Source organism: Eutrema salsugineum, unplaced genomic scaffold (genome assembly GCF_000478725.1).
Source record: "Eutrema salsugineum unplaced genomic scaffold, Eutsalg1_0 scaffold_7, whole genome shotgun sequence".
Classification (NCBI taxonomy): Eukaryota; Viridiplantae; Streptophyta; class Magnoliopsida; order Brassicales; family Brassicaceae; genus Eutrema; species Eutrema salsugineum.
The window spans coordinates 12393526-12418614 of NW_006256486.1; the positions used below are offsets into that span (position 1 = coordinate 12393526).

Consider the following 25089-nt stretch of genomic DNA (forward strand, 5'->3'; position numbering starts at 1 on the left):
TTGATGCACAAAGAGGCTGTTTGGTCATATTAGACTTGGAAGCTTATGCTTGTTAATTGCTTATTCACGAATGGGAATTAGTCTTGATTAAGTAATTTGCAAAGTGATTTCTGTCATGGGAATGAATTAATCTGAATTGGACGTCTAGACTAAAGAACTGCAAGTGTTGCATTGTTTGCTTAGCATCATGAATTAAGCATTGAAATCACCCTGATCAATGATCACATCTAGAGGTTTAGCTTTATCTTATTTTTGAATTTGAGTCTTTGTTTTATTTATCTTGTAGCTTGTTCTTAATTACTGCTTGTCTTTGTTTGCTTTATGTTTTTAGATCATTTTGTTACAACTCATCTGCTTATTAGACTTGAATTAAGATAGCTCCTCATAGATCTAGGGTCTAGAATCTCTCCATTCGGATTGATACCTCAAGTGCTACAATGACATGAGTAGTTGAAGTATTGATCAAGGATTGAAAAATTCCTACTATCAATTTGGCGCGATTGCCAATTGGGGATTCATTCTAGCATTAGGACTTTGGATCTTCTTGAGATCAAGTCATTTTCTTTTGTTTTACTGATTACCTTTCAAGTGCTGTCTTTGTTTTCAGGTGTATGAACACCAGAAGTCAAGCAAGAAGACAAAGAGAAAGAGCTGTGCACATTGAGAGATTGGGTATGGATCAAGAGCAACAGGCTTATGGTGGTAATGGAAACCACCAGAATCAGCATGAGGGTCCAGCACCACGTCCAAGGACAGTTGTGGGAGCTGGTGATGAGGCCAATACTCAGGCTCAAAGACATGGGATTCAAGCTCCTACACCTGAAAACGATTTTGAGATCAAATCTGGCTTGATCAACATGGTGCAATCAAACAAGTTCCATGGCTTGGCATTAGAAAACCCATTAGATGACATTGACAACTTTAATAGAGTTTGTGATCTAACTAAGATGCATGGAGTGAGTGAGGACAGTTTCAAGTTGAGGCTATTTCCTTTTTCTCTAGGAGACAAAGCTCATCAATGGGAAAAGTCTCTACTGCAAGGATCAGTCACAACATGGGAGCAATGCAAAAGAGCATTTCTAACCAAATTTTTCTCTTCATCAAGAACAGCAAGGTTAAGAAATGAAATCTCAAGTTTTATTTCAGAAGAACCATGAATCCTTTTGTGAGGCTTGAGAAAGATTTAGAGGGTATACCATGCAATGCCCTAACCATGGATTCTCAGATGCTCAGCTGCTAAGTACCTTCTACAGAGGTGCTTTACCAAAGGTCAGACTCCTCTTGGACACAGCTTCAAATGGTAATTTCATGACCAAGGGAGTCAATGATTCCATGACCCTAGTGGAGAATGTAGCTCAGACTGATGAGCTTTATGGATCAGACTTTGAAAGGAATTCAAGAGGAGCTGTGAGTGCTGAAGAGGAAAGGACAAGGAAAAACATCAAGTCTCTTAATGAGAAGCTAGACACACTTCTCTTAGCTTCTCATCAGTCAGCCAACTTTGTTAGAGATGTGAATCATGTGTTTCAAGACACATTTCAAAGGGAAGACATCACAGCTGAGGTGAACTTTGTAGGTGGCCAACAAGGTTACCAAAAGAGCTTTACCTACTACAAAAATCCCCCAAACAAGAACTTCTATACTCAAAACACTCAACAACAAGGTTTTGTCCCTCCCCAACAACAAAGTCTCCAACAGAAATCATGGAATAAGAATCAAGAAGTGCAGAACCTGCTCCAGCAAATCCTCAAAGGTCAAGCAAGTGGTGCCATGGATTTCAACAAGAAACTGGCAGAGATTAACAACAAGGTGGATTGCACTTATTCTGATCTTCTAACTCAACTTTCAACCTTGGCTTCCAAAGTCAAGACTCAAGAGAACAAAAAGGGTCACTGCAGTTCTCAAGATCAAAGATCTTTACCAGGGACATCAGTTGCACATCAAACAGAATACTGCAATGCAATCCTCTCAAATGATGAGAATCATGCTGTTGTACAAGAAATTGAGGATCTTCTCCATGGAAATGTCTCAAGTGCAAAGTGCCTGACACAAGATGATGAGGACGCCATCATAGAGGAGGTTGACTTCCTTTTCTGTGATCTCAATGAGGACATTGAGAAAGAAGGTGGGGAGGCAGCTTGTTTTGATATGAAAAAGAATGATTCTGATATTGCTGAAGGAAAGGATCATAGAATGGTTCAAGGAAGGACATCTAATGGACTCTCTAGCACTAGTTCAACAAGGGTGAAACCCAAATCTATTCCCAAGCTAGGTAATCCAGGAAAGTTCTCCATCTCATGCTCTCTTGGAAGTTTGAAAGTGGACAATGCTTTGTGTGATTCTGGATCAAGCATCAGTGTAATGTCTTTAGACATGGTGGAGAGATTAGGGATCAAGAGTCTTAAGCATCACCCCATGTCAATCACCTTTGGAGATTCATCCTTAAAGAAACCATATGGAATCCTTGAAGACTACTCATTGAAGATTGGTGAATGCACAGTTCCAACTGATTTTGTAGTCATGAAGATGAAGAAGACCAAAGAGCTACATCTTTTGCTTGGAACTCCATTTCTGAACACCACAGGAGCAAGGATGGACTTTGATACTCAAAAAGTGGTGCTTGCTAAGGTAGATGATCAAGTATCTTATCCTCTTAAGCCTCCTCTTGATGGGTTTTGTGGAGTTATATCTGATGATTCTGATGAGTTGAAACGCTATGGGATGATGTATGTGGGGAGTATTGGAACTATAGAAGAAGCTCAACCTCTTGCATTTGTTGAGAAAAATAAAGAATCCCTGATAAGACCTGATCTTGAGTTTGAAGGGGATTTCTTTAGTGATGATGAAGATTGCTTGGAATCTCTATCTCCTACACCAAGTGAGAAGGAAATCAGCAGCAACAAAGGCAATGACTCAGGGTCTCAAGACAAGAACCCACCAAGCACCAGACCATTCACTCTTGAGTCATCTTCTCAAGTCTTAACTCTCACTCCATGGAAGTTTGATGGTGGAGCTGTGGACTACAAGGTTAAAAGCAGTGGAAGATCAAAACCCTTTGCTAAGGTCAGGGCAATCCTCACACAAGAGCTCATAGACAAAGGGTCATCTGGTGTTCAAGAGCTGATGAACAAGGCCATCACACTTGAGTTCATGGACAAAACAAGGAGCATCACTGCTCCTGCTCACCCTCACTAAGAAAAGAGTGTAAGAAGTCAAACTTAGTGACTTTAAACAAAGTGCTCTTGGGAGACACCCCAAGCATATCCTTTGTAAATACTCTTTTAAATGCTTTCTTTTGCTGTTTTTAGGATGTTTTGATGTCTTGCTTAAGTGTGGACAGGTTTCTGAGGTGTTAAGGAGCTGCCATAAGGAGAATGGACCAAAGAAAAGCTGAGAAATTGTGTGAGGAATGCATTCATACCGAGGTGATTTCACTCGGTGCATTTACTCGGTGTAACAAGGTTTAAAAGCCGAAGAAATATCGACCAGTTACACCGAGCAAATGGAGGTCGGTAAAGTGCAAAAAGTGGCCAATACTTATCTCACACCGAGGTGATTTCACTTGGTGCAAGAACTCGGTGTATCAAGGTTCAAAAAGCCAAAGAAATATCGACCTGATACACCGAGCAAATGGAGGTCGGTGTGGAACAAAAGATGGCCAAGGATGCCTCACACCAAGGTGATTTCACTCGGTGCAAGAGGTCGGTGTAGTCAATTCTCCAGCTCCATCTCTCAGTCCTTGATCAGGTAACACTCCATCCTTGTAAATATGCATCTAGCTTAGCTAATTTTCTCTTTGCATTTTGTGATTTTGCTTTGCACTTCTCCTTCATGCTTTTATAACACAAGGGACTGTGTTATCTAAGTGTGGGGGAGGGGTTTTGTGTCTACTAATCATGTTTGTTCTTTTCTTATTTTCCTTTTCACTTTGAGTCTCATTTTGCATTCATCTAAGTGCATTTAAAAACCAAAAAAAAATTGAAAAATCTGAAAAATTTTCACAAAAAAAATGTTCATGTAGCTGCATCATATTTTAAGATTGAGTCTAGCTTGCATCATATACGTTGCATCTTGCTGGGAGTAATGATAGTTTTTCCTTGAGAGTATATCACTTTGAGAATTTGGACCAAATATGCTTGTGAAAAGATTTCTGTGCTTGCAAAGCTTGAAATGATCTGAATCTGAGAAGCAAGTTTGAATTGAACTCAACTCTAATAAGTGAAAACCTTGAACTTGACTTGAAACTATTATTTGGTGCATTGTTTGAATAAGCTTGTGGATACCAATATACATATTTGAGCTAGAATCCTGTTTTTACCATCCTCTTCCTTAGCTCAAATAGCTGAATCTGCATAATAGATCAGTTTTCCTCACCCTGAACCCATCCTTCTTTCAAGCCAATTGTTTGTGTGTGATTGAGAGGCCACCTTGGACCAAACTTAGCAGAAAGTGTTAGGTTTAGGGCGACAAGGGCAAGTCTCATTGAGTATAAAGTTTCATCATCAAGGAACTGAGAGATTTGGCAAGAACTAAGTGTGGGGGAATACTTGTTGGTGAGTGGAAAAAGGAGAGATGAGTGGAAACAAAAGGAGAGTGGTGAGAACTAGGGGATAGAAAAAGAAAAGAAATCAGTCTTGGAAGTTTTGAGTCAAAGTAAGTGAGCTCTAGTGTTTTGAAAAGAAAGAGTCTAGCCTCTAAGTGAAAGAAAAAGAAAAGAAGCCAAAGAGCTCAAATGTTCTAAAAAAGAAAGAAAAAGAGGCTAGAGGTTACAAAAGAAAGTGAAAAAGAGCTGTGTAAAGTTTGAACTCCAAGACTTGTGTATGAAAAGGAAAAGAGAATCCCCTAGTGAGAGAAGAATGAGTGTGAAAAGTAAGCAAGTGAGGAAACTTTGAGTAGAGTGTGGGGTGGGATGAGTCCTTTCCCTTGTATGCATATGTTACTTTTTACCTTTAGCATTCTGCCAAAGTTTGGTCATTCACAGAGAGATCATTTTGCTGCATTGAACCCACTCAGGAATTGATGAGATCATTTTAGTCTCATAACCTCACCCTAGCCAAACTCTGTTTCTTTAAACAATGCATCATTTAATCCCATTGGTAAAAAGCTTAATGAATGTTAAAGAGTTGAGGAATAGGAGAATGTGGAGATTACTGTTGAGTTGATACATTAAAGTATGGTTTTGCATTGCATATTGAGCATGAACTTGAATTCTCTTAGTGGTCACTTATCTCAAAGGAAATATGAACTCCCATGCATTCAACCTCTCTCTCTCATTTGTTCTTGTTTGCTTGAGGACAAGCAAAGGACAAGTGTGGGGGAGTTGATATACTCATATTTTGTCATGTTTAGGATTGCATTTTTGTCCAAATATTGAGTCTCATGCATACATTTAGGTAGTTTTACATATATTTGTCTTTGCTTTTGTCTTTAGTTAGGAATTGCATTAGGTCCTAGAGAGTTTTGCACTTTGGGAGTGTATACAGGTCATTTGGGGCTAATTGGGAGCGATTGGGACAAAAGCCATGGAGAGACCATCACCTTATGTGCATCAGACTCGGACAAGTGTTATGGAGCCGACAATCCCTCAAATTTATCACCTGCGAAGGAGGACTTACACGAGAATTCAGCCTCTGTAGTATTCATACCGAATCAAGAGGGTCGAGTCTAGTTTCCAGAACACTTAAGATCGTCCTATTTGGAGTTGTGATCTGAAAGTTACGGCGAAAAGAAGCAGTACATGTCTCGGAGCGGATAAAGGACCAAAGCAACGTGCATCAAAGAACCGGTGGAACGGAGCCCTTGCCGACGTCATCTGAACCAGAACCCTTCATCAAAGTTGGAGCGGAAGGAGCCATCTGGCTCATGGAGTTGACCGATCAAGGTTTGGACAAGCGAGCAGGGAGTTATGAAGGATTTGGTGCAAGCGGTTGGCATTCATATTGAGAAGCGGTTGGCATTCATATTGAGAAGAATACCGACCAGAATTTGGTCGATATGACCTTGATCCGTTGACGGGTTTTCTTGGATTTTGGGAGCTCAAAAGCCGAAGAAATGTCGAGATGCTACACCAACACAATTCTGGTCGGTATTGGCCCCCTTCAGACCTTCATTACACTGCACCGAGGAGCTACACCGAGAAACCTGCTTGGTGTTGAATTTCAGAGATTTCTTAACACCACACCGAGCTCCTGTACTGACTGAAATCAGGTCGATACTACCTTAGTTCAGCACGTTTTTTAGGGCCTTTTTGGGCTAATACCTAGTTTGTTCTGGGTTGGCCCATCAAGAAAACCCTACCTATATATATGCTTTAGGAAATATCTGTTAGGGAGGCTTTATTCTCTCATTTCTTTTGGCCTCTTTTGTGAAAACCCAAATTTTGTTAAGAGATATCTCAAGGATTTAATCAATCTAAAATTATTTCTTATCATCTTCTCTTGTTATCTTTGCTTCTAATCATGTTTAACATCACCTCTTGCAAAAGATTAGGTGTGTTAATCATGATTAGTGAGTAGTCTTCTTTTAAGCTTCTAGGTGTGTAGATTAGGGTGCTTAGATGTTTGATTTATGATGTTTAGGTTCTAGATTCTGATTTCCTTTCCTTAGTTAGCTGCTCTTATTGCTAGATCTTTGATAATCACTCTGGTCTAGAACTTAGGCATTTCTCCACCCACAAGGTGTTTGATGAAATGCCTAAATGAGCTAACTTAAGGGTTTATGTTTTAAATGCCATGGGAATGTTTGTTTGAAGCATAAATGACATATTAGGACTGTTTATTAATGCATATTGATCATCATTACCAATAATGAGAGTTAGGTTTGAATGCTGATTAGTATAGTGATCATTGTCTTGGGAAAGAAATGGTCTTGCTTTGAGTTCTAAGTTGATTGGAATTTGAGATCATGTGATGCTTGCTTTATCTTACTGTATAAGATTTAGTCTTTCTTAGCTCTTATGTTGATACACAAAGAGGCTGTTTGGTCATATTAGACTTGGAACCTTATGCTTGTTTATTGCTTATTCACTAATGGGAACTAGTCTTGATTAAGTAATTTGCAAAGTGATTTCTGTCATGGGAATGAATTAATCTGAATTGGAAGTCTAGACTAAAGAATTGCAAGTGTTGCATTGTTTGCTTATCATCATGAATTAAGCATTGAAAGCACCCTGATCAATGATCACATCTAGAGGTTTAGCTTTATCTTATTTTTGAATTTGAGTCTTTGTTTTGTTTATCTTGTAGCTTGTTCTTAATTACTGCTTGTCTTTGTTTGCTTTATGTTTTTAGATCACCTTGTTACAACTCATCTGCTTATTAGACTTGAATTAAGATAGCTCCTCATAGTTCTAGTGTCTAGAATCTCTCCATTTGGATTGATACCTCAAGTGCTACAATGACATGAGTAGTTGAGGAATTGATCAAGGATTGAAAAATTCCTACTATCAAACAGCAAGAGAGGATGGAGCAGTTGATATCCACAGTTTTCAGTCATGTTCTTCTTGCCATAAGATCTCTGATTTTCTTCTTCAGGTTCTCCTTATAATTCCCCCAGACTTAGTTTTTTGTCTAGGTTATTATATCTCCCATAAATGAATACTTGTTGCCTTTGCTTTGAATAATTTCGACAATCTAGGACTCTTTAGGCTTTTGTTTCCTTTCCTTTTCATTTTTTTTTCTTTCTCTTCTTTTCTCTCATTTTTTCTTTTTTCTTTTTCGATTCTTTTTTCGATTTTTTTTTTTAAGAAAAACAAAAAACACCTTTAGATAGAGTCCTAGAGATGCACAAAAATTACCATTAAGAATGAGCTTTCTGAGGCTGCTAAAGATTGCTGATACTCTTCCTTATTAACTCTATTCAGTCATTCTCTTGAGTGACTGAAAACTGTGTCGTTCCTCTCTCTCCGGCGTTTTTGCACATATCTGCTGATATAAACTAAAGAGAGGATGCATGAGGTTCGAAAATAAAAGTTTTGTGTTAAAGGTGTCGTACAAGCTAAATATGAACTGGCCATCTAGGACAACAAAGAGTGGTATAAAAAAATAAGGAAAAAGATGTCCTAGATGTATAACATGATGTCTGCCTAAAATCAATGATGAGAAAATTAGATATCAATATTAAGTTCAAATAAAATGAGCTAGTATATCCTGTCAGAAAGAATCTCCATGAATAGAAGTTCTCTGGTGGGAGTTCGTATTGCAAGTACTCTAGCTACCGCCTACTATTAAATCATAAAAGAGCAATCATGCATAGTATAGAAGCATACAGGTTGGTTATCATCATAGATTTTTGTCATAATTCCCTCAAAACGTATTTTGCTTTGAAAATACTTTATAAAACCGATTTTTTTTTAAAGTTATTTTAAAAGTAAATGCAGAATGCAAAGACTCATGAAAAAAAAGGTGGTTAGGAAGAGATGAAATCCTCTGCCAGACTTAAATCACACTTTAGGATGTGAAATAAATCCGAGTAAGGATGAGAAATAGAGTATGTAATGAATTGAAAAGATAATGAAAGAGAAAAACTTACATGGACGTCTCGAGATCATGGTATGGTGGTGTGATGATGGTAAAGGGTGGTAGATGGTTGAAAGTGTGAATGAAAATGGATTGAAGTTGTCATACCATTGATCCGGGACAGGAAAATTCGTTTTGGGTTGCGCAGGAACGACCACGGGTCGCACAGGTATGTTCGTGGGTCGCGCAGGTACGACCGCGGGTCATGCAGGTACGACCGCGGGTCGAGCATACACGACCGCGGGTCGACCAGGCACGACCGCGGGTCGACCAGGCACGACCGCGGGTCGACCAGGCACGACCGCGGGTCGACCAGGTACGACCGCGGGTTGGTATACGATTTTTTTTTTTTTAAAGACTTGAAACTAAGAAAAACAAAACCGAAAATTAGTAAGAAAAAGTTGTCTTAGAGTCTATTTACTAACCTCTGAGATTGTGCAGGTGAAGACGATTGGATTCCCCGGCAACAGCGCCAAAAACTTGATGCTGCTAGGATTGACTTCGCGGCTTCATGTTTTAAATTTATAACCCTAGATATCTGCAAATGCACAACATTGCGTTGTAGTACTTAGGGTGTCGATCCACAGAGAATCCACGCTTTATCTGCAGAACCTTAGAACCAGAATTAGTAAACGAAGTCTAAGACGAAAAACGGGTTTTGGATAGGTTATGCGATTTCTATATATGTATTTTAAAAAGAGATTTGAAAAAGTTTTGAAAAGAGTTTTAAAAAGGGTTTTAAAAAGGGTTTTGAAAACTGGAAGTGAATAAATCGATAATAAATTTAAAGGATGAACAAAGCTCTTAATATTGATTCTAGTAAATTCTTAGAACTCGAGTAACGGACGTATGAATATGCCACTGTTGTGATCATAATCAACTATCTCTCGCAACCCTGACCAGTAGGTTTCCACTCTAGTCCTGGAAGGGAAACGATGCTTATGTTTAAGACTCGTCAACAGTAACAGCTCGCCCATAGGTAGGTATCTACTCTTATGGTTGATCTGCTCTTCTCAAACTAGATTTAGCCTCGGATGAATACTTTCGCAACACCAAGGACCTAGATCAGTCTCTAGTTCACGGCGCTAGATCCATGCTTTAAGTATATGTTTAGAAGAAAGATTTCTAGAATTCGGCTTTGGTTTATCTCGCGAAGATCCTTATCGAACATAGTCGATTCCCTTCGATCGAGCCTTTAAACTCATACCTCATCATTCCAAAACATGCATAAAGTAAATAGAAAAGAAGTGCATAGATTAATAAGAAGAAAGAAGTAGAGAAAAACAGACAAGGAGAAGAAGAAGAAGCATCTCGATTTTAAGAGCTGGGCTCGGAGAAGAACTTCTCTTCAAATCCTTTAAACAACTAATCTAATATGAAGAAGATAAAAACGAAATTGAAAGATGCATAAGAGTAAAAACCGAATTAAAATAAAGGTAGAACATAAAGAGGGTTCAAGAGAAACCTCTATCTCCCTAAACTAAGAACTAAGAACATAAAAGCATAAAAACCCTATAAAACTAAATTTGGTGGCTCCCAAAAGGGATTCTTCTGAGGCACACGAAAATAGGTCTCGAAAGATACATATTTATAGATCTTCAACTCTCTCCAGTCGTGCTTAGAGTTTTCTATGAAGAGAAGACGAATTGGGCTTGAAACAGGGTCATGGGCAAGATTTTTAGTCGGCACTGGTCGCGAGGCTTCTGACTGCGGTGAATTGGGGTTTGGCCGCGGCCAGAGTCTCGTAACCGCGTTCGAGAGTGTTTCTCCACGGCCGTGGCTCCTGGACCCGCGGGGATTGGTCTTTGAGGTTGAATCTTCATTCTGTGCTTGCTTCCTTCGGGAGTCTGCAGAACATGTCTTCAGTGCATCAATGATATCCAGAGATCTAACCATTGGATTGGCTGCAAACCAATTGAATTTGAAAGTTAGCTGTCTCTTTAATATTATGTCCAATTTTGGAGATGATCAGACGGTGAGAAGGTCTTCATCGGATGTGAAATTTCTGACGGCCCGAATTTATCCAAAATGATCTTTTGTTCCAAAATGCACACCTTTTGCCTTAGTTACCTGAAAAGAGTATTGGAACTACAAATACTAGAAAACCATACTTAAAACACTTAAAAGAAATAAAAAGCATTTGAAAAGCGTTTAAAAACGATCCACAAAAGTGGTCAAAATACGGTGTTATCACAGGGCTAAAGTGGACTGATATTAAGGATGAGATCATGTTGCGGTACACTCTATCAGTTTCGAAGTGGATTTGCCAGAAAGCACAAAGAATTTCTTTCAATTTCGTCATAGAAACTCAGCAGGATCAGTTTGCAAAGCTCTGGGATTATCAGAAAGAACTCCATCGGTCTAATGAAAGGATATGTACAGAGATTACCACCATTCCTCTACATGATGGTAAGCAAAGGTTTGATAAGTTTTATGTATGCTTTGAGCCGCTTAGAGAGACATGGAAAAGGGTTTGCCGGCCTATTATTGGTCTCGATGGAGCATTTCTGGTCCAAGTGCACCAAAACGAGGCCGTGGTCGTCCTCGGGGTAGTGGTAACAAGGTTCGTGACAATGGTGGTGGCAGAGGTCGTGGATCCCAGCCTCCTTCTCCTAGACCCCCAATCTGTTTTATGTCTCCTTGGACTAAACAAGTATTCGATGTGTGGCGCCCTTACATCCCTTAGAACCATTCTGAGATCTTATGTTTTACCTATCTAGGACCACTCTCATGTTTGTTGGATTGTTGTGTTGGTTATTATTCGACTTTAGGGATGCATTTTGGTTGGATATTGTCTCTTGTTGAAATACTTCTGGAATGCATTTTGGTTGGATATTTGTCTCTTGTTGAACTAATTTTGGTATGAATGTCAAACTTGTTGAACTACTTTTGGCATGAATGTGAAACTTGTATTGTTTTGTTATCAAAAACTAGTGAAACTAGTCTGATTAATAAGTAGAAAGATGATACTACAAAGAAGAGAACACAACAAAGAACACAAGACAAGAACACAATCCATGATCAAACTACAATAATAGCACCAAACAAGATCACACCTACTCCAGCTTTTTCATTGCAAGGACCATGCCCACAACAACAATGAAACCTCCCCAAGAGATAACCATGAACTGACGCAGTAATTTTTCCCTCTCTTTGGATACCATCGCTTCTTCTTCAAGCCTTTTCTTCTCTTCTTCAAGCCTTTTCTTCTCTTCTTCAAGCTTTTTCTTCTCATCTTCAAGCTTTTTCTTCTCCTTTTCAAGCTTTTTCTTCTCTTCTTCGATGCAACATTTCGAATTAACAGAATTCGGATTCACTGTTACTGTCCCACTCATAATTTGGTTGTTAAGCGTTTTTAAAGACTCTTTCAGTACCTTGACATCCTCTTTCTGTCGACGAATCTCATCCCTCGCCTCCAGTAAGCTAACTTTTTGCCAACCATTCGGCTTTTCTTCATCGACCCACGATAGGAACCTGTGAGCTTCACATTTGTTAAATCTTCTACCCGGATTTTCGTTTGTCCATGATTTTAGAATGATTGTCGGCCTTCCACATTTACAGACAGAACCCCATCGCGCATTCACGTTGCTTGCTACAGAACCTGAGCTTTGGCTTCTCTCCATTTCTTTTTCGAATCTGAGAAAAATTGAAGAGAAGATGAAATTAGGGTTATAGTTCTCTTCCCCTAAATTGATTTTGAAGCTGTTATGAGGATAAAAATGTAATTCTACAACAAATAATTAGCACGTGTAATGGAAGCTTAACGCAGTTAAACGATTTCGTTAGTCTCGTTAACAGCTGTTAAACCGTGGGTAGTAAAATAGATTTTAAACAATGTTGGGTTTTCTTTCGGACCAAAAAATTAGTTCATATGTTTTTTTGGCAACGCGAATAGTTCAAATGGGAAACTGGCAAAAATTAATTGAGGGTTTCTTAAGCTTTTTTCCCTATTTTGAACCTGTTTAATTTCACGTATATGTTTTAACTTCTAAATGGCGAGGTGGGTGTGGATATATAAGTTAATTAAATGTGATTTTGTATTTATTGTTTTTTTTGTTTTAAATAAGTGAAATTTTGGATTAGAAAAATTGAAACAAAATTATATTCTTATTATTATTGTTAAGAGTTCGAATTATAAATACCCAAATAAGGTGTATATACATAAAATATGTAAGAAAAATCAATTTCTTATACGTTTGTACAAAAAAAATAACATTCAATTTATTGAATTTCTCAATAAAAATCAATTTTACTAAAGTTACTTTAACATAACTATTGCATGAAAAACTCCTTAGAATTATCTTTCAACATCATCATCAATTTGTTTTAAGCTAGAAAAGTTGGTGATAATCTTATTGAAGAACAACTTCTTATTTTAAATCAAAAGAAATTTGAGAAGATTATGAATTTTTGTCAAAAACTTGATCTGATCCAAACATTATTTTCGATCCAAACAGCTTAAATCTTATATAAAACCTAAAAAACATTGAGCTAAATTTTATGTAGATCAAATCTGGTCAAATATTTTTAAAATCAAATAAGCCAAACCCAACTCAAAACTTAGAAAACCTAACCCAAAACTTGGATTGACCACCAAGATAACATGTTTGACACATGACTTAGCGTTTTACAAAAATTATAATTTGAAAACAAAGCTACTATCATCTCATCATTTCAAAACAAATCTGTCATTATTTCAATAATAATTAATTTACCAAATCCAAATCTACAATCCGTAGAAAAATATGCTGAAACAATGTCGAAAATTTTGCCGGATACTCCGTCGTGAAGCCTATAACTCAAAAGTCCAAACCATTTATTTTGAGAGGTAGTCTTAATCATTTGATAAGGGTAAAATGGGATAAACCCGCACCAAATGTTCACGAGGAATAATTATATGATGAGTGGCATGCGATTTGACCAAGTGCGGATGAAGTTATATTGAGACAATGAAGAGAAGCATATATGGTTATGGAGCCAGACAATTTGAGGAGTAGGGTAGAGATACTTGGTCATATGATGAATGGCATGCGGTTTGACCAAGTGCTGATGAAGTTATATTGAGACAATGGAGAGAAGCAAATATGGTTGTTATGGAGCCAGATAATTTGCGTAGTAGGGTAGATATACCTTGGTCATATGATGAATGGTAAGTTCTATAACCCTTACTTCTCTACTACATGTGCATGCATGGTCACTCATCCTTCTAGAATTCAAATGATCGTATACGAGAAGAGTAATGACGAATACAAGAAACTACGTACTTAAACTATGTGATAATATTTTTGGAGTTTTCTAATGGTGAAACTAAGCAAATGTAAATTCAAACCAAAACTAGATGAAACCAAGAAAGCAAATATACAAGGAACGCAGATCATTGAAGCACAAAGTTTTATAATCGAATAAGAGCTGACGTGGCAAGGGCGATTCGAGGCGATCCAAAAGGCGACGAAAGGGTTTCTGCTTGCTGCCCAAGCTAGGGCTCCGGTGACATGACAGCGCAGGGACAGGAGGTCCCCCATCACCGGCGAAGGAGACTACGGTGCTGATGGCGAAGGAGGGAGCGGTGTCGATGAAGATGGATGGATTGATATCGAACCAGGGGATTTCGAAAGAGCAGCAGGTGATGCTCCTAGGATTGACTTCGTGGCTTCATGTTTTAAATTTATAACCCTAGATATCTGCAAGTGCACAGCAGTGCGTTGTAGTACTTAGAGGGTCGATCCACAGAGAATCCACGCTTTACCTGCAGAACCTTAGAACCAGAATTAGTAAACGAAGTCTAAGACGAAAAACAGGTTTTTTTGGATAGCTTTTGTGATTTCTATATATGTATTTTAAAAGGATTTGAAAAGGTTTTGAAAAGAGTTTAAAAAAGGGTTTTAAAGAGGATTTTGAAAACTAAAAGTGAATAAATCGATAATAAATCTAAAGGACGAACAAAGCTCTTAATATTGATCCTAGTAAATTCTTAGAACTCAAGTTACGGACGTATGACTACGCCACTGTCGTGATCATAACCAATTATCTCTCGCAATCCTGGCCAGTAGGTTTCCACTCTGGCCCTAGAAGGGAAAAGATGCATTATGTTTAAGACTCGTCAACATTCACAGCTCGCCCATAGGTAGGTTTCCACTCCTATGGTTGATCTGCTCTTCTCAAACTACATCCAGCCCCGGATGAATACTTTCGCAACACCAAGGACCTAGATCAGTCTCTAGTTCGTGACGCTAGATCCATGCTTTAAGTATAAGTTTAGAAGAAAGATTTCTAGAATTCGGCTTTGGTTTATCTCGCAAAGATCCTTATCGAACATAGTCGATTCCCTTCGATCAAGACTTTAAACTCATACCTCATCATTCCAAAACGTGCATAAAGTAAATAGAAAAGACGTGCATAGATTAATAAGAAGAAAGAAGTAGAGAAAAACAGACAAGGAGATGAAGAAGAAGCATCTCGATTTCGAGATCTAAGCTCGGAGAAACCTTCTCTTCAAATCCTTTAAACAACTAATCTAATATGAAGAAGATGAAAACGAAATTGAAAGATGCATGGAGTAAAACCGAATTAAAATAAAGGATGAACATAAAGAGGGTTCAAGAGAAATCTCTATCTCCCTAAACTAAGAACTAAGAACATAAAAGCATAAAAACCTTAGAAAACTAAATTTGGTGGCTCCCAAAAGGGATTCTTCTGAGGCACACGAAAACAGGTCTCGAAAGATACATATTTATAGGTCTTCAACTCTATCCAGTCGTCCTTAGGGTTTTCTATGAAGAGAAGCGAATTGGGCTTGAAAAATGGTCATGGGCCAGATTTTTAGTCGGCACTGGTCGCGAGGCTTCTGACCGCGGTGAATTGGGGTTTGGCCGCGGCCAGAGACTCGTAACAGTGTTCGAGAGTGTGTTCTCCACGGTCGTGGCTCCTGGACCCGTGGGGATTGGTCTTTGAGGTTGAATCTTCATTCTGTGCTTGCTTCCTTCGCGAGACTGCAGAACATGTCTTCAGTGCATCAAGGATATCCGGAGATCTAACCATTAAATTGCCTCCACACCAATTGAATTTGACAGCTAGTTGTCACATGTATATTATGTCCAATTTTGGAGATGATCGGACAGTGAGAAGGTCTTCATCGGATGTGAAACTTCTGACGGCCCGAATTTATCCAAAATGATCTTTTGCTCCAAAATGCACACCTTTTGCCTTAATTACCTGAAAAGAGTATTGGAACTACAAATACTAGAAAACCATACTTAAAACACTTAAAAGAAATAAAAAGCATTTGAAAAGCGTTTAAAAACGATCCACAAAAGTGGTCAAAATACGGTGTTATCAACTCCCGCAGACTTAAACCTTTGTTTGTCCTCAAACAAAGCAAGATCTAAGCCTAGAAAAATCCTTTAACATAAATCATAGGGAACTCAAAATTCTCAGAAACCATACTCCTAGACCATAATCAATCATAATGCATCAATTTGGGTGTAACCTAGAAAATTCTCACCAAAATACAAGCATAACTAGTTCGTTGATCCGTCATGCAAAAACTACACACTTAGATCTAACTTCCAGTCAACTAGCTCTTAACATTCATTAAAAGTTTCAGTGGTTCTCATAAAAAGAAAAATAAACAAGGCAATCAAGGCGAGGTATTCAAAGTGCTTTTTAGGGGTGAGGTGTAAAGTGTTTTGGGTTACCTTAATTTCTGAAGAAGCAGGATATTATGCAAAACAGCAAGAGAGGATAGAGCAGGTTATATCCACAGTTTTCAGTCATTTTTTTCTTGCCATAAGATCTCTGATTTTCTTCTTCAGGTTCTCCTTATAATTCCCCCAGACGTAGATTTTTGTCTAAGTTATTACATCTCCCATAAATGAATACTTGTTGCCTTTGCTCTAAATAATTTTGACAATCTAAGATTCTTTAGGCTTTTGTTTCCTTTCCTTTTCATTCTTTTTTCTTTCTCTTCTTTTTTTCTTCTTTATTTTTTCTCTTTTTTTTCGATTTTTTTTTTAAAAGAAAAGGAAACACCTTTAGATAGAGTCCTAAAGATGCACAAAAATTACCATTAAGAATGAGATTTCTGAGGCTGCTAAAGATTGTTGATACTCTTCCTTCTTAACTCCATTCAGTCATTGTCTTGAGTGACTGAAAACTATGTCGTTCCTCCCTCTCCGACGTTTTTACACATATCTGCTGATATAAACTAAAGAGAGAATGCAAGAGGTTCGAAAATAAAAGTTTTGGGTTAAAGGTATGGTACCAGCTAAATATGAACTGGCCATCTAGGACAACAAAGAGTGGTATTAAAAAAAAAATAAGGAAAAAGATGTCCTAGATATATAACATGATGTCTGCCTAAAATCAATCATGAGAAAATTAGATATCAATATTAAGTCCAAATAAAATGAGCTACTATATCCTGTCAGAAAGAATCTCCATGAATAGAAGTCCTCTGGTGGGAGTTCGTATTGCAAGTACTCTAGCTACCGCCTAGTCTAGTATTAAACCACAAAAGAGCAATCATGCATAGTATAGAAGCATACATGTTGGTTATCATCATAGATTTTTGTCATAATTCCCTCAAAACGTATTTCGCTTTGAAAACACTTTGTAAAACCGATGTTTTTTTTTTTTAGTTATTATAAAATAAAAATGCAGAATGCAAAGACTCATGAAAGAAAGGTGGTTGAAAGAGATGAAATCCTCCCCCAGACTTAAATCACACTTTAGGATGTAAAATAATTCAGAATAAGGATGAGAAATAGAGTATATAATGAATTGAAAAGATAAAGAAAGATAAAACTTTACTGGATATCTCGGGATCATGGTATGGTGGTGTGGTGATGATAAAGGGTGGTAGATGGTTGAAAGTGTGAATGATAATGGATTGAAGTCGTCATACCATTGATTCGGGACAGGAAAATTCGTTTTGGGTCACGCAGAAACGACCGCGGGTTGAGCTGGTATGACGGCGGGTCGAGCTGGTACGGCCGCGGGTCGAGCATACACGACCGCGGGTCGACCAGGCACGACCGCGGGTCGACCAGGAACGACCGCGGGTCGACCAGGAACGACCGCGGGTCGACCAGGCACGACCGCGGGTTGGTAAAAAGAATTTTATTTTATTTTTTCCAAGGACTTGAAACTAAGAAAAACAAAACCGAAAATTAGTAAGAGAAGGTTGTCTTAGAGTCAATTTACTAACCTCTGAGATTGTGCAGGTGAAGACGAGGATTCTCCGGCAACGACGCAAAAAACTTGATGCTGCTAGGGTTGACTTTGCTGCTTCATGTTTTAAATTTATAACCCTAGATATCTGCAAGTGCACAGCAGTGCGTTGTAGTACTTAGGGTTCCGATCCACAGAGAATACACGCTTTACCTGCAGAACCTTAAAACCAGAATTATTATACGAAGTCTAAGACGAAAAACGGGTTTTGGATAGGTTGTGCGATTTCTATATATGTATTTTAAAAAGGGATTTGAAAAGGGTTTTGAAAATTAGAAGTGAATAAATCGATAATAAATCTAAAGGATGAACAAAGCTCTTAATATTGATTCTAGTAAATTCTTAGAACTCGAGTCACAGACGTATGAATACGCCACTGTCGTGACCATAGACAACTATCTCTCGCAACCCTGACCAGTAGGTTTCCACTCTGGCCCTGGAAGGGAAAAGTTGCAATATGCTTAAGACTCGTCAACATTCACAGCTCGCACATAGGTAGGTTTCCACTCCTATGGTTGATCTGCTCTTCTCAAACTAGATCCAGCCCCGGATGAATACTTTCGCAACACCAAGGACCTAGATCAGTCTCTAGTTCGCGACGCTAGATCCATACTTTGAATATAAGTTTAGAAGAAAGATTTCTAGAATTCGGCTTTGGTTTAACTCGCGAAGATCCTTATCGAACATAGTTGATTCCCTTCGATCGAGCCTTTAAACTCATACCTCATCATTCCAAAACGTGCATAAAGTAAATAGAAGAGACATGCATAGACTAATAAGAAGAAAGAAGTAGAGAAAAACAGACAAGGAGAAGAAGAAGTAGCATCTCGTTTCAAGAGCTCGGCTCGGAGAAAACTTCTCTTCAATCCTTTAAACAACTAATCTAATATGAAGAAGATGAAAACGAAATTGAAAGATGCATAGAAGTAAAAACCGAATTGAAATAAAAGTAGAACATAAAGAGGGTTCAAGAAAAATCTCTATCTCCCTAAACTAAGAACTAAGAACATAAAAGCATAAAAACCCTAGAAAACTAAATTTGGTGGCTCCCAAAAGGGATTCTTCTGAGGCACACGAAAATAGGTTTCGAAAGATACATATTTATAGGTCTTCAACTCTCTACAGTCGTCCTTAGGGTTTTCTATGAAGAGAAGACGAATTGGGCTTGAAACAGGGTCATGGGCCAGATTTTTAGTCAGCACTGGTTGCGAGGCTTCTGACCGCGGTGAATTGGGGTTTGGCTGCGGCTAGAGACTCGTAACCGCGTTCGAAAGTGTGTTCTCCACGGTCGTGGCTCCTGGACCCGCGGGGATTGGTCTTTGAGGTTGAATCTTCATTTTGTGCTTGCTTCCTTCGCGAGACTGCAGAACATGTCTTCAGTGCATCAAGGATATCCGGAGATCTAACCATTGGATTGCCTCCACACCAATTGAATTTGACAGCTAGTTGTCACATTTATATTATGTCCAAATTTGGGGATGATCGGACGGTGAGAAGGTCTTCATCGGATGTGAAACGTCTGACGGCTCGAATTTATCCAAAATGATCTTTTGCTCCAAAATGCACACCTTTTGCCTTAATTACCTGAAAAGAGTCTTGGAACTACAAATACTAGAAAATCATACTTAAAAAACTTAGTAGAAATAAAAAAACATTTGAAAAGCATTTAAAAATGATCCACAAAAGTGGTCAAAATACGGTGTTATCAGCAGGTTCTGACAGATGATCCCCGTTTGGTGGAAGAGGTGACTCGTGTGGAAGCGGCAGGTTTGGGTACGTAATCTGTGGAGAATTCTCTGTCAGGGGCTGCTTTGGCTGCGAAACAGGGGAGATCGGAGGTTGGGGGTGAGAAGGTGACGGAGGAAAAGTCCTGGTATGATCGTGTTAAAAGCTCTGAGGTCTTGCAAAGGTATGATAACGCGGAGAAAGAGGTAGACGGTGTCAAGGTTTACCAGGTTCCAGAGTCTCTTCTGGCAGAAGCTCCTCTTTGGGATGACTGCATATTGGGGAAATTCCTGAAATCCGCCCCACATGTTGGATCGATTCACATGATTGTGAATAGAATCTGGCCGCTTGGTGACAAAAACGTCAAGGTTGACGTTTACGTGGTAAACGATACAACTGTGAAATTCCGTATCAAAGATAAGATAGTTCGTGAGAGGGTTTTGTGAAGGCGAATGTGGAATATCAAAGATGTTCCAATGCTCGTTTCCAAGTGGAGTCCTGTGGCAGAGGAAACTCATCCAGTGATGAAGTCAATACCCCTCTGGGTTATTCTGAAGAATATACCTGGGAAGATGCATAACTGGAATGGCCTGAGCTATCTTGCCAGCCCGCTAGGAACACCAAAACAGCTGCACCCAGATATTGTATGGGTCAAGCATTTCGATGTCGCACGAATCATGGTGGATGTTGATTTGACGAGGCCTTTGCCAGCCTCACATTGTTTCGAAATTGAGGGAGTTCAGGTGGAGATTGAGTATGACTTTCCATGGTTACCACCATTGTGTAATTTATGCAACGGATGGGGACACACATGAAGTGAGTGCAAAGCTGCATCTGGTCAGGTAAAAATCTTGAAGAGACCTGTGACACAGCAAGTGAGTAAGGCTCAAGAGGGTCCTGCTGCAGGTGTTGTGGTCGAACAGGTTGCCAAATCTGTCCAACAGTAACTGTTGTGAATGTGGAGAAGGATCTTGGTTATCTTCTATCTTCCGTATCAAAAAAAGAAACAGAAATCGGTCCCACAAAAAGATACCGACTCAGTCAGGAAGGTATTGGCATTAGACGAAGTGGAGATGGAGGTGACTCAGATAGGAGATGAAACGAAGTGGATCTCTCCAGTCAAGACAACTCGCATCTCAATGAAGGGCACTACTGAATCTGCGAAAGACGTCTCATCCTCTGGTTCAAGGTACTTTGCTCTAATGGACCAAAGTGATGAGGAAAACGAGACTGCGTTAGGGAGAGTGGTGGATGATGGAGCGAGGGCAGAGGGCGAGAGGGTTGATGGTGAAGGCATGGGATCGGGTCAACATGGTTCAGAGGATCTGGAGAAACTTCCGGTAGAGGATCGTGAGGTTGAGAGTCAGAACTCTGATTTGCAAGGCAATCGGGTACCACTTACGCGAGCTGCCAAATCTGCTCACAGATATGTGGCTGGTCGCAAACTTTCGGGGAAGAAGAACAATGTTACCAAAAATATCCATCATTAATGACAGGTTTTTTTTGGAATATTCGTGGTTTCAACAAATATTCTAAGCATCAAGTTGTCAAAGATTGGGTGCAAGGAAATGATTTTCAGTTTGGATGTGTATTAGAAACTAGAGAGAAGGAGGGAAACAGTGTGAAGATTGTGGTGTCTGTATTTCCGAACTGTTCCTTTGTATCCAATTACGAATACAATCTGCTAGGAAGGATATGGGTGGTATGGCAATCAGATGTGAGGGTAAATGTGTTGCAGAAGAGTGAGCAGATGATTTCCTGCGAAATCTCTTATGGGGATCAGGAGGAGAGCTTCATCTGTTCTTTTGTATACGTTTTGAATACTGCTACTGGATTGCGAGCAAAAGCGGGGTTGTTGTTTTCGTTTTACTAAGCTTCAGGTTTTAAATTTATAACTCCTAAATGTCTGCAAGTGCACAGATGTGCGCTGTAGTACTTAGGATATCGATCCACAGAGACTTAGTTGTTTCAGTACGAATTCACGGCTAAGCTTAAATCAGACTAGAACTAAACAATTTGGGTTTTGGTTTTGGATTTTGGTTGTCACTAAATCTAAACCAGAAAGCAAGTAAAAGCAATTGAAAGAAAACGATAACAAGTAAAGCAAGTAATAAGCGAATGAAAGTAGAATGGAAACAAGGAAATAAGCGAATGAAAAGCAAATAAAATCGAAGGTTGTAAGCAATGAAAGACAAATGTTGGGGCTCAATGGTTTTTGCAGGGGTTTGGTCTATGCTAAGTCGATTTTAAACAAGTGATATAGGTAATCAACTACGTATGTTCTAGAACTCGAGGCACGGAAGTATGAATAGCCTACTTTTGCAGCACTAAACAACTATCTCTCGCAACCCTGATCAGTAGGTTTCCACTCTGATCTTGGAAGGGAGAAGATGCAATAGCAGAACAAGACTCATCAATATTCACAACTCAACTACAGGTAGGTTTCCACTCCTATAGAATCATTGCTCGTTTCACCCTAGTTCAGACAATCAATGAAAGCTTTCGCAACATATCATATCAGATCGGCTTCTAAGTGGCCAGCAAAGAATCACGCAGTAAGATTAAAGGCAAACGAAAAACATCTAGAAGATTATAAATCCTAAACCTATCAATTCATAAGCAAAGACACATGGAATTCCCTTTGAAAAATCCCTTTAAACCCAACTGGGTAACTACTCAAACATATTGTAACAAAGCATCATAAACGAAATAGAAAGTGCAGGAAATTAAAGAAAAGAAGGAAGAAAAACGAAGAACAGAGAAGCAGATGGAGGCGCGATGACTTCCTCCAGCGGCGGCTCCTCCTTCAAGGGTGGCGGCTCCTAGGGTTTTTGAAGCACACCCACGAAGTCTCTCTCTCTCTCTATCTAAACTTTCGGTCTCTATTGGTCTCCCCTTTTTGGAATGACCTAAAGAGGGTATTTATAGCTTATGGAGAGGTCCTGGACACTTAGGGCTTCAAAAATAACGAAAGGAATCGATCTGGACTTAAATTAAGTCGTCTGGAAAGTGAACGACCAAGTTCCGCGGTCGCGGTGGCTCTACCCGCGGGAAAACAGGTGTTGGCCGCGGTCCTGGCACATGGCTCTCTTCCGGAACTGCATTTTCTGTCATTCTTGCATAGGGAGTATCTGAATATCTAACCATTGGATTGTCTCCAAACCAAGTGAATTAGAAAGCTGGTTGGATCCTCTATGTTGTCTCAAATTTTGGGGGTGATCAGACGGTGAGAAGGTCTTCCTTGCTTGACATACTTCTGACGGTCTGCATTTATCCAAAATTGCTCATTTGATCCAAATTGCATATCTTTTGCCCAAGTTTCCTGAAAAGTCTTTTGAAACTCTAAAACATTGAAAACACTTTAAAAACCATTGAAACAGAGTTAAAACACCTGCATAAGATACAATTATGATCCATAAAAGTGGTCAAAATACGGTGTTATCAACTCCCCCAAACTTACCTTTTTGTTTGTCCTCAAACAAATTTAAGTCAGGAAAAAAATTTTTGAAAATCGCAGGAACTAAACATTATCTCAGTGACCGTCCTTCTAAACCATAACTTATCGTGAAACATCTATTTGGATCTAGTGTAGAAAATTCTCACCAAAATACAAGCAAACTAGTCCGTTAATCCGTCATTCGAAAATCTACACACTTAAATCTAATTTCCAGTCAACTAGCTCTCTACATTCATTAAGTGTAATAGTGAATTCTCATCAAAGTCATCATTCTGGGTAGACGGCGTTTGGCATTAAAGGCTATTTAAGTGGTGGAGTTTAAGTGTTTCGGGTTACCTGGAGATCTGGAGGATGCAAGATATTATGCAAAACCGCAAGAGAGAGAAGGATCTGTTGATAACCGCAGATTTTCAGTCACTCTCCTTTGCCAAATGTTGTTGCATAATATCCTTTGCTGTAAACAGTTGTTCCCCGAGACTTAGATCTTTTCCGGGAATCATAAAGATAATCTCCAAAACTCCATATAATCGAATCAAGCTTGCCTCAAGTATGAAATTCGATCCTCCTAGACTCTCTAAGGTTTTAAATTCCTTTCCCTTCTTATTTTCTTCTTTTTTTTTCGTTTTTTTTTTGAAAGAGGAAATAACCTTTTATTTAGAGAGTGTCTAAAGGACAAAATTGTACCAAGATTTTGTAGTTTTTCAAGGCAAACTGAGTGTTCTACTTTTGTTGAATTGTTCTAATGAAATCGCAAGTCTTCGTCTTCAGTTACTGAAAACTGCGTTGATCCTCTTTCTCTCCAACGTTTTTGCACATGTCTGCATATAAAACAATGAAAAACAAGAGTGCATGTGGTTTGAAAGAGATTAGGTTCGGTGGGGAACTAGCTAAAGATAAACTAGCCATTCAGGATCAACAAAGAGTGGTAAAATGGTAAAGGAGTCCTGAATGTATGATTCGTTTCCCTGATCTAATGCTTTAATGAGAAAATTAAGTCAAAATTAAGTCCAGATAAAATGAGCTAGTGTATCCTGTCAGAAAGAATCTCCATGAATAAAAAGTCCTCTGGTGGGATTTCGTAATGCAAGTATTCTAGCTACCGCCTAGTCTAGACCTAAATCACAAAAAGAGCAAAAAACGAGGAAATAGCGTAGAAGCACATTGGTCTAATTCATCATAGTAATGTTTATTGTGTTCCTGGTTTGAAAACTTTTTGAAAACTTTTTGAAAACGAATTTTGAAAATTTTTATGGAAAACATTTTGAAAAACTTTTTGAAAAATTTTATGTGTCCAAAACAAACTCAAAACAAATCAAATTTCATTAGATGAACATCCTCCCCCAGACTTATTTCACACTGCCTCAGTGTGATAAATCTTGGAAAGAATGGTAAAGAAAATAGAAAAGTTGAAATGTTTAAGAGTACTTATCGTGCTGGAGAGTGCTGCTCGTCTTTTTTATTTGTTCTTCCTTATTGAAAACCTGAAATTAAATAAAACAGAAACAAAGCAATGAAAATAGAAAATAAAGATCAAAGGGAAATAGATAAAATACCAAGTGGGTTGCCTCCCACTAAGCGCTTGTTTCAAGTCATTAGCTTGACATTGTTGCTCGATTAGACTTAACCGGGGTCGTGACACTCCTTGACTTCATCCTTGGCCGAGGATGGATCAATCAAAAACATCACTTCTCTTTCGTCTTCTCTTTATTCAGACAGATATGGCTTTACACGCTGTCCATTCACTGTGAATGAGTTGCCGGTTTTGTCCCATAGGACAATGGCTCCGTATGGCTTGACTTCCTTTATCGTGAAGGGTCCTGACCATCTTGAACGTAATTTTCCTGGGAAAAGCTTAAGATGAGAATTGAAAAGAAGAACTTTATCGTTAGGAGCAAAACTTCTATGAATAATCTTCTTATCATGATATGCTTTAGTCTTCTCCTTGTAGATCTTCGAGTTTTCGTAAGCATTGTGTCGGATTTCTTCTAACTTGTGGAGTTGAAGTAGTCTTCTTTCTCCAGCTGTCTTCATATTCATGTTCATCTCCTTGATAGCCCATTGCGCCTTATACTCTAGTTCTACTGGAAGGTGACATTCTTTTCCGTAAATTAGATTGAATGGTGTTGTTCCTAATGGTGTCTTGAATGCTGTTCGATATGCCCA

General features: G+C 38.8%; 1 non-coding gene across 1 annotated transcript; it reads right to left on the minus strand.

Moving 5' to 3' along the window:
• Nucleotides 1-1112: 1112 nt before the first annotated feature.
• LOC112083161 lies at nucleotides 1113-1220 on the minus strand. Its single transcript, XR_002897460.1, has one exon. It is a non-coding gene; the product is annotated as a small nucleolar RNA R71 (small nucleolar RNA).
• Between the last annotated feature and the right edge of the window lie 23869 nt (nucleotides 1221-25089).